We start from the raw sequence: 10167 nt of genomic DNA, 5'->3' as shown, positions 1-10167 counted from the left end.
ATAATTTTCTTAAAAACTGCTATTTTGGAAAGTTTTCATTTCTTGAGAAATATTGTAGATTTGGATTGTGATTTATAAATTAGGATAACAAGAATATTTTTGGATAGATGAGTATTCTTTAAGAATTTTTCATCAATAGGTTGTATATATTTAAATAATTTTCATCAAAACTGCTATTTTTGGAAAGTTTTCATTTTCTTGAGAAATATTGTAGATTTGGGATTTTGATTTATAAATTAGGATAACAAGAATATTTGTGGATAGATGAGTATTCTTTAAGAATTTTTCATCAATATTTTGTATTTTTAAATAATTTTCTTAAAAACTGCTAATTTGGAAAGTTTTCATTTTCTTGAGAAATATTGTAGATTTGGGATTGTTATTTATAAATTAGGATAACAAGAATATTTGTGGATAGATGAGTATTCTTTAAGAATTTTTCATCAATAGATTGTATTTTAAATAATTTTCTTAAAAACTGCTATTTTGGAAAGTTTTCATTTTCTTGAGAAATATTGTAGATTTGGGATTGTGATTTATAAATTAGGATAACAAGAATATTTGTGGATAGATGAGTATTCTTTAAGAATTTTTCATCAATAGGTTGTATTTTAAAATAATTTTCTTAAAAACTGCTATTTTTGGAAAGTTTTCATTTTCTTGAGAAATATTGTAGATTTGGTGATGTGATTTATAAATTAGGATAACAAGAATATTTGTGGATGATGAGTATTAATTTTTCATCAATATATTGTATTTTTAAATAATTTTCTTAAAAACTGCTATTTTTGGAAAGTTTTCATTTTTTTGAGAAATATTGTAGATTTGGGTTTGTGATTTATAAATTAGGATAACAAAATATTGTGGATAGATGAGTATTCTTTAAGAATTTTCATCAATATGTTGTATTTTAAATAATTTTCTTAAAAACTGCTATTTTGGAAAGTTTTCATTTTCTTGAGAAATATTGTAGATTTGGGATTGTGATTTTTAAATTAGGATAACAAGAATATTTGTGGATAGATGAGTATTCTTTAAAATTTTTCATCAATAGGTTGTATTTTTAAATAATTTTCTTAAAAACTGCTATTTTGGAAAGTTTTCATTTTTTTGAGAAATATTGTAGATTTGGGATTGTGATTTATAAAATAGGATAACAAGAATATTTGTGGATAGATGAGTATTCTTTAAGAATTTTTCATCAATAGGTTGTATTTTTAAATAATTTTCTTAAAAACTGCTATTTTGGAAAGTTTTATTTTTTGAGAAATATTGTAGATTTGGGTTTGTGATTTATAAATTAGGATAACAAGAATATTTGTGGATAGATGAGTATTCTTTAAGAATTTTCATCAATAGTTGTATTTTTAAATAATTTTTAAAAACTGCTATTTTGGGAAAGTTTTCATTTTCTTGAGAAATATTGTAGATTTGGGATTGTGATTTTTAAATTAGGATAACAAGAATATTTGTGGATAGATGAGTATTCTTTAAGAATTTTTCATCAATAGATTGTATTTTAAAATAATTTTCTTAAAAACTGCTATTTTTGGAAAGTTTTCATTTTCTTGAGAAATATTGTAGATTTGGGATTGTGATTTTAAATTAGGATAACAAGAATATTTGTGGATAGATGAGTATTCTTTAAGAATTTTTCATCAATAGATTGTATTTTAAATAATTTTCTTAAAAACTGCTATTTTAGGAAAGTTTTCATTTTCTTGAGAAATATTGTAGATTTGGGATTGTGATTTATAAATTAGGATAACAAGAATATTTGTGGATAGATGAGTATTCTTTAAGAATTTTTCATCAATATTTTGTATTTTAAATAATTTCTTAAAAACTGCTATTTTGGAAAGTTTTCATTTTCTTGAGAAATATTGTAGATTTGGGATTGTGATTTATAAATTAGGATAACAAGAATATTTGTGGATAGATGAGTATTCTTTAAGAATTTTCATCAATATATTGTATTTTAAATAATTTTCTTAAAAACTGCTATTTTGGAAAGTTTTCATTTTTTTGAGAAATATTGTAGATTTGGGTTTGTGATTTATAAATTAGGATAACAAGAATATTTGATGGATAGATGAGTATTCTTTAAGAATTTTTCATCAATAGGTTGTATATATTTAAATAATTTTCATAAAAACTGCTATTTTGGAAAGTTTTCATTTTCTTGAGAAATATTGTAGATTTGGGATTGTGATTTTTAAATTAGGATAACAAGAATATTTGTGGATAGATGAGTATTCTTTAAGAATTTTTCATCAATAGTTGTATTTTTAAAAATTTTCTTAAAAACTGCTATTTTTGGAAAGTTTTCATTTTTTTGAGAAATATTGTAGATTTGGGTTTGTGATTTATAAATTAGGATAACAAGAATATTTGTGGATAGATGAGTATTCTTTAAGAATTTTTCATCAATAGGTTGTATTTTTAAATAATTTTCTTAAAAACTGCTATTTTTGGAAAGTTTTCATTTTCTTGAGAAATATTGTAGATTTGGGATTGTGATTTATAAATTAGGATAACAAGAATATTTGTGGATAGATGAGTATTCTTTAAGAATTTTTCATCAATAGTTGTATTTTTAAATAATTTTCTTAAAAACTGCTATTTTGGAAAGTTTTCATTTTCTTGAGAAATATTGTAGATTTGGGATTGTGATTTATAAATTAGGATAACAAGAATATTTGTGGATAGATGAGTATTTTTTAAGAATTTTTCATCAATAGGTTGTATTTTTAAATAATTTTCTTAAAAACTGCTATTTTTGGAAAGTTTTCATTTTCTTGAGAAATATTGTAGATTTGGGATTGTGATTTATAAATTAGGATAACAAGAATATTTGTGGATAGATGAGTATTCTTTAAGATTTTTCATCAATAGTTGTATTTTTAAATAATTTTCTTAAAAACTGCTATTTTTGAAAGTTTTCATTTTCTTGAGAAATATTGTAGATTTGGGATTGTGATTTTAAATTAGGATAACAAGAATATTTGTGGATAGATGAGTATTCTTTAAGAATTTTTCATCAATATGTTGTATTTTTAAATAATTTCTTAAAAACTGCTATTTTGGAAAGTTTTCATTTTCTTGAGAAATATTGTAGATTTGGGATTGTGATTTATAAATTAGGATAACAAGAATATTTGTGGATAGATGAGTATTCTTTAAGAATTTTTCATCAATAGGTTGTATTTTTAAATAATTTTCTTAAAAACTGCTATTTTTGGAAAGTTTTCATTTTCTTGAGAAATATTGTAGATTTGGGATTTTGATTTATAAATTAGGATAACAAGAATATTTGTGGATAGATGAGTATTCTTTAAGAATTTTTCATCAATATTTTGTATTTTTAAATAATTTTCTTAAAAACTGCTATTTTTGGAAAGTTTTCATTTTCTTGAGAAATATTGTAGATTTGGGATTGTGATTTATAAATTAGGATAACAAGAATATTTGTGGATAGATGAGTATTCTTTAAGAATTTTTCATCAATATGTTGTATTTTTAAATAATTTTCTTAAAAACTGCTATTTTTGGAAAGTTTTCATTTTTTTGAGAAATATTGTAGATTTGGGTTTGTGATTTATAAATTAGGATAACAAGAATATTTGTGGATAGATGAGTATTCTTTAAGAATTTTTCATCAATAGGTTGTATTTTTAAATAATTTTCTTAAAAACTGCTATTTTTGGAAAGTTTTCATTTTCTTGAGAAATATTGTAGATTTGGGATTGTGATTTTTAAATTAGGATAACAAGAATATTTGTGGATAGATGAGTATTCTTTAAGAATTTTTCATCAATAGTTGTATTTTTAAATAATTTTCTTAAAAACTGTATTTTTGGAAAGTTTTCATTTTTTTGAGAAATATTGTAGATTTGGGTTGTGATTTATAAATTAGGATAACAAGAATATTTGTGGATAGATGAGTATTCTTTAAGAATTTTTCATCAATAGTTGTATTTTTAAATAATTTTCTTAAAAACTGCTATTTTTGGAAAGTTTTCATTTTCTTGAGAAATATTGTAGATTTGGGATTGTGATTTATAAATTAGGATAACAAGAATATTTGTGGATAGATGAGTATTCTTTAAGAATTTTTCATCAATAGATTGTATTTTTAAATAATTTTCTTAAAAACTGCTATTTTGGAAAGTTTTCATTTTCTTGAAAAATATTGTGATTTGGGATTGTGATTTATAAATTAGGATAACAAGAATATTTGTGGATAGATGAGTATTCTTTAAGAATTTTTCATCAATAGGTTGTATTTTTAAATAATTTTCTTAAAAACTGCTATTTTTGGAAAGTTTTCATTTTCTTGAGAAATATTGTAGATTTGGGATTGTGATTTATAAATTAGGATAACAAGAATATTTGTGGATAGATGAGTATTCTTTAAGAATTTTTCATCAAAATTTTGTATTTTTAAATAATTTTCTTAAAAACTCTATTTTTGGAAAGTTTTCATTTTTTGAGAAATATTGTAGATTTGGGATTGTGATTTATAAATTAGGATAACAAGAATATTTGTGGATAGATGAGTATTCTTTAAGAATTTTTCATCAATAGTTGTATTTTAAATAATTTTCTTAAAAACTGCTATTTTTGGAAATATTGTAGATTTGGGATTTTATTTATAAATTAGGATAACAAGAATATTTGTGGATAGATGAGTATTCTTTAAGAATTTTTCATCAATAGGTTGTATTTTTAAATAATTTTCTTAAAAACTGCTATTTTTGGAAAGTTTTTTTTTTTAGAAATATTGTAGATTTGGGATTGTGATTTATAAATTAGGATAACAAGAATATTTGTGGATAGATGAGTATTTTTAAGAATTTTTCATCAATAGTTGTATTTTTAAATAATTTTCTTAAAAACTGCTATTTTGGAAAGTTTTCATTTTCTTGAGAAATATTGTAGATTTGGGATTGTGATTTTTAAATTAGGATAACAAGAATATTTGTGGATAGATGAGTATTCTTTAAGAATTTTCATCAATAGATTGTATTTTAAAATAATTTTCTTAAAAACTGCTATTTTTGGAAAGTTTTCATTTTTTTGAGAAATATTGTAGATTTGGGTTTGTGATTTATAAATTAGGATAACAAGAATATTTGTGGATAGATGAGTATTCTTTAAGAATTTTTCTTCAATAGGTTGTATTTTTAAATAATTTTATTTAAAACTGCTATTTTTGGAAAGTTTTCATTTTCTTGAGAAATATTGTAGATTTGGGTTTGTGATTTTTAAATTAGGATAACAAGAATATTTGTGGATAGATGAGTATTCTTTAAGAATTTTTCATCAATAATTTGTATTTTAAAATAATTTTCTTAAAAACTGCTATTTTGGAAAGTTTTCATTTTCTTGAGAAATATTGTAGATTTGAGATTGTGATTATAAATTAGGATAACAAGAATACTTGTGGATATTTTTTTTGACATCGAATATTGTGGATATATGAGTATTTTTAAGAATTTTTCATCAATAGGTTGTATTTTTAAATAATTTTCTTAAAAACTGCTATTTTTGGAAAGTTTTCATTTTTTGAGAAATATTGTAGATTTGGGATTGTGATTTATAAATTAGGATAACAAGAATATTTGTGGATAGATGAGTATTCTTTAAGAATTTTTCATCAATATGTTGTATTTTTAAATAATTTTCTTAAAAACTGCTATTTTTGGAAAGTTTTCATTTTTTGAGAAATATTGTAGATTTGGGATTGTGATTTATAAATTAGGATAACAAGAATATTTGTGGATAGATGAGTATTCTTTAAAATTTTTCATCAATAGGTTGTATTTTTAAATAATTTTCTTAAAAACTGCTATTTTTGGAAAGTTTTCATTTTTTTGAGAAATATTGTAGATTTGGGTTTGTGATTTATAAATTAGGATAACAAGAATATTTGTGGATAGATGAGTATTCTTTAAGAATTTTTCATCAATAAGTTGTATTTTTAAATAATTTTCATAAAAACTGCTATTTTTGGAAAGTTTTCATTTTTTGAGAAATATTGTAGATTTGGGTTGTGATTTTTAAATTAGGATAACAAGAATATTTGTGGATAGATGAGTATTCTTTAAGAATTTTTCATCAATAGATTGTATTTTAAAATAATTTTCTTAAAAACTGCTATTTTTGGAAATTTTCATTTTCTTGAGAAATATTGTAGATTTGGGATTGTGATTTATAAATTAGGATAACAAGAATATTTGTGGATAGATGAGTATTCTTTAAGAATTTTTCATCAATAGTTGTATTTTTAAATAATTTTCTTAAAAACTGCTATTTTTAAAGTTTTCATTTTTTGAGAAATATTGTAGATTTGGGATTGTGATTTATAAATTAGGATAACAAGAATATTTGTGGATAGATGAGTATTCTTTAAGATTTTTCATCAATATGTTGTAATTTTAAATAATTTTCTTAAAAACTGCTATTTTTGGAAAGTTTTCATTTTTTGAGAAATATTGTAGATTTGGGATTGTGATTTATAAATTAGGATAACAAGAATATTTGTGGATAGATGAGTATTCTTTAAAATTTTTCATCAATAGATTGTATTTTAAATAATTTTCTTAAAAATGCTATTTTTGAAAGTTTTCATTTTTTGAGAAATATTGTAGATTTGGTTTTGTGATTTATAAATTAGGATAACAAGAATATTTGTGGATAGATGAGTATTCTTTAAGAATTTTTCATCAATAGGTTGTATTTTTAAATAATTTTCTTAAAAACTGCTATTTTTGGAAAGTTTTCATTTTCTTGAGAAATATTGTAGATTTGGGATTGTGATTTATAAATAGGATAACAAGAATATTTGTGGATAGATGAGTATTCTTTAAGAATTTTTCATCAATAGATTGTATTTTTAAATAATTTTCTTAAAACTGCTATTTTTGGAAAGTTTTCATTTTCTTGAGAAATATTGTAGATTTGGGATTGTGATTTATAAATTAGGATAACAAGAATATTTGTGGATAGATGAGTATTTTTTAAGAATTTTTATCAATAGGTTGTATTTTTAAATAATTTTCTTAAAAACTGCTATTTTTGGAAAGTTTTCATTTTCTTGAGAAATATTGTAGATTTGGGATTGTGATTTATAAATTAGGATAACAAAATATTTGTGGATAGATGAGTATTCTTTAAGATTTTTCATCAATAGATTGTATTTTTAAATAATTTTCTTTAAAAACTGCTATTTTTGAAAGTTTTCATTTTCTTGAGAAATATTGTAGATTTGGGATTGTGATTTTTAAATTAGGATAACATGAATATTTGTGGATAGATGAGTATTTTTTAAGAATTTTTCATCAATATGTTGTATTTTTAAATAATTTTCTTAAAAACTGCTATTTTGGAGAAAGTTTTCATTTTCTTGACAAATATTGTAGATTTGGGATTGTTATTTATAAATTAGGATAACAAGAATATTTTTGGATAGATGAGTATTCTTTAAGAATTTTTCATCAATAGGCTGTATTTTTAAATAATTTTCTTAAAAACTGCTATTTTTGGAAAGCTTTCATTTTCTTGAAAAATATTGTAGATTTGGGATTTTGATTTATAAATTAGGATAACAAGAATATTTGTGGATAGATGAGTATTCTTTAAGAATTTTTCATCAATATTTTGTATTTTTAAATTATTTTCTTAAAGACTGCTATTTTTGGAAAGTTTTCATTTTCTTGAGAAATATTGTAGATTTGGGATTGTGATTTATAAATTAGGATAACAAGAATATTTGTGGATAGATGAGTATTCTTTAAGAATTTTTCATCAATAGATTGTATTTTTAAATAATTTTCTTATTAACTGCTATTTTTGAAAAGTTTTCATTTTTTTGAGAAATATTGTAGATTTGGGTTTGTGATTTATAAATTAGGATAACAAGAATACTTGTGGATAGATGAGTATTCTTTAAGAATTTTTCATCAATAGGTTGTATTTTTAAATAATTTTCTTAAAAACTGCTATTTTTGGAAAGTTTTCATTTTCTTGAGAAATATTGTAGATTTAGGATTGTGATTTTTAAATTAGGATAACAAGATTATTTGTGGATAGATGAGTATTCTTTAAGAATTATTCATCAATAGATTGTATTTTTAAATATTTTCTTAAAAACTGTATTTTTGGAAAGTTTTCATTTTTTTGAGAAATATTGTAGATTTGGGTTTGTGATTTATAAATTAGGATAACAAGAATACTTGTGGATAGATGAGTATTCTTTAAGAATTTTTCATCAATAGGTTGTATTTTTAAATAATTTTCTTAAAAACTGCTATTTTTGGAAAGTTTTCATTTTCTTGAGAAATATTGTAGATTTGGGATTGTGATTTATAAATAAGGATAACATGAATATTTGTGGATAGATGAGTATTGTTTAAGAATTTTCATCGATAGATTGTATTTTTAAATAATTTTCTTAAAAACTGCTATTTTGGGAAAGTTTTCATTTTCTTGAGAAATATTGTAGATTTGGATTGTTATTTATAAATTAGGATAACAAGAATATTTGTGGATATATGAGTATTCTTTAAGAATTTTTATCAATAGGTTGTATTTTAAAATAATTTTCTTAAAAATTACTATTTTTGGAAAGTTTTTATTTTCTTGAGAAATATTATAGATTTGGGATTGTAATTTACAAATTAGGATAACAAGAATATTTGTGAATAGATGAGTATTCTTTAAGAATTTTTCATCAAAATGTTGTATTTTTATATAATTTTCTTAAAAACTCATATTTTTGGAAAGTTTTCATTTTTTTGAGAAATATTGTAGATTTGTGATTGTGATTAATAAATTAGGATAACAAGAATATTTGTGGATAGATGAGTATTCTTTAAAAATTATTCATCAATAGATTGTATTTTTAAATAATTTTCTTAAAAACTGCTATTTTTGGAAATATTGTAGATTTGGGATTTTATTTATAAATTAGGATAACAAGAATATTTGTGGATATATGAGTATTCTTTATGAATTTTTCATCAATAGGTTGATTTTTAAATAATTTTCTTAAAAACTACTATTTTTGGAAAGTTTTTTTTTTTAGAAATATTGTTGATTTGGGATTGTAATTTATAAATTAGGATAACAAGAATATTTGTGGATAGATGAGTATTTTTTAAGAATTTTTCATCAATAGCTTGTATTTTTAAATAATTTTCTTAAAAACTGATATTTTGGGAAAGTTTTCATTTTCTTGAGAAATATTGTAGATTTGGGATTGTGATTTTTAAATTAGGATAACAAGAATATTTTTGGATAGATGAGTATTCTTTAAGAATTATTCATCAATAGATTGTATTTTAAAATAATTTTCTTAAAAACAGCTATTTTTGGAAAGTTTTCATTTTTTTGAGAAATATTGTAGATTTGGGTTTGTGATTTACAAATTAGTATAACAAGAATACTTGTGGATAGATGAGTATTGTTTATGAATTTTTCATCAATAGGTTGTATTTTTAAATAATTTTCTTTAAAACTGCTATTTTTGGGAAGCTTTCATTTTCTTGAGAAATATTGTAGATTTGGGATTGTGATTTTTAAATTAGGATAACAAGAATATTTGTGGATAGATGAGTATTCTTTAAGAATTATTCATCAATAAATTGTATTTTAAAATAATTTTCTTAAAATCTGCTATTTTTGGAAAATTTTCATTTTCTTGAGAAATATTGTAGATTTGAGATTCTGATTTATAAATTAGGATAACAAGAATACTTGTGGATATTTTTTTTTTTTTGACATCGAATACTTGTGGATATATGAGTATTGTTTAAGAATTTTTCATCAGTAGGTTGTATTTTTAAATAATTTTCTTAAAAACTGCCATTTTTGGAAAATTTTCAGTTTTTTGAGAAATATTGTAGATTTGGGATTGTGATTTATAAATTAGGATAACAAGAATATTTGTGGATAGATGAGTATTCTTTAAGAATTTTTCATCAATATGTTGTATTTTTAAATAATTTTCTTAAAAACTGCCATTTTTGGAAAGTTTTCAGTTTTTTGAGAAATATTGTAGATTTGGGATTGTGATTTATAAATTAGGATAACAAGAATATTTGTGGATAGATGAGTATTCTTTAAAAATCATTCATCAATAGATTGTGTTTTTAAATAATTTTC

Source organism: Brassica napus, chromosome A9, assembly GCF_020379485.1.
Source record: "Brassica napus cultivar Da-Ae chromosome A9, Da-Ae, whole genome shotgun sequence".
In the NCBI taxonomy this organism is placed as follows: Eukaryota; Viridiplantae; Streptophyta; class Magnoliopsida; order Brassicales; family Brassicaceae; genus Brassica; species Brassica napus.
The sequence above is the reverse complement of the archived record's forward strand: the minus strand, read 5'-3'. Positions refer to the sequence as shown.